Here is a 1,077-nt window from a genome sequence, read left to right as displayed (position 1 = left end):
TCCAGTATAATGCCCACCAATTACCATAATTGCGTAATAGGTCACGCTGCTGTCCCAGGTGCTGCGATGTCAATATCGCAGTCGTATTGTCGCCGGCAGGCGTCTGCCTATTGCTAATAATTGAAGTACATAGTTTAGTAGTTGCGTACGTGATATATTCAATGCATGAGTGTGTAGGGTGTTTCAGAAAAACTACCATAAATTCTGAGGGTAGTACAACGTATATAAATGCGAAAAGTATAGAATTCTTAGTTGCAGTAAATTGAGAACAGCGAAAATTATGACTTATTTGCATTTAGCGAAACATAGTTGAATACTTAGATGTCAAATTGATAAATGTTAAAGGTTACAATTTAATTCGTAAGCCGAAAACCGTTTCTATGGTCGGGACATTGCAGAGCGAGAGTGCGTTCGTCGGAGACGACATTGGAGAAGACCGTGCCAGACAACGTCGCCCGTCGAAGAAGAGACTCCGTATTTCCAGCCAACCTTCGGCAGACCGCGACATTAATTTGAGGGTAGAGCTAGACTTCTGAGAGCAGACATCGTACCGAAGATCACCCAGCATTCGAAGCGTTACCGTTAGAGAGGCGATTGAACGTCGACTGTAACCAACTGTAGTTTATAAGCAGGCACAATACGTGTGATGTACAATCCAAGTTTAAAGTTGCGAACTTAGACCCAATATAGTCCAGGAAGGTTAGACATAATAAAGACGGAATAAGCGAACTTTTTTATTCTGAGATTTTTCTATTCGCGATAATTTTTAAGATGCAAGCGCACCAAGCGGCGAAAGCAGTAAGCTCCGAGACAAGGTAATTTTGACATTGCCGTTCGTGTTTACACATTCATTTGTACAACATTTGTCTTATTTGCTATTATTATTAGTAATTTTGTTATCAGACTGCGGTTATTTGACTTTTGTGTTATTTTATAGGTTTCAAATATTTCATAAATAAATTTTAAGGCAAATATTTATATTTACTTTATTTGTCTCTAGCATTACAATTTAATGTACATTTTATTAGGTTATAACTATGAACTTATCCGTTGTGGAATACATTTCCTATTTACATA

This window comes from Anoplophora glabripennis, unplaced genomic scaffold (genome assembly GCF_000390285.2).
Source record: "Anoplophora glabripennis isolate ALB-LARVAE unplaced genomic scaffold, Agla_2.0 scaffold730, whole genome shotgun sequence".
NCBI classification, from domain to species: domain Eukaryota; kingdom Metazoa; phylum Arthropoda; class Insecta; order Coleoptera; family Cerambycidae; genus Anoplophora; species Anoplophora glabripennis.
Note: the sequence above shows the minus strand (reverse complement) of the source record.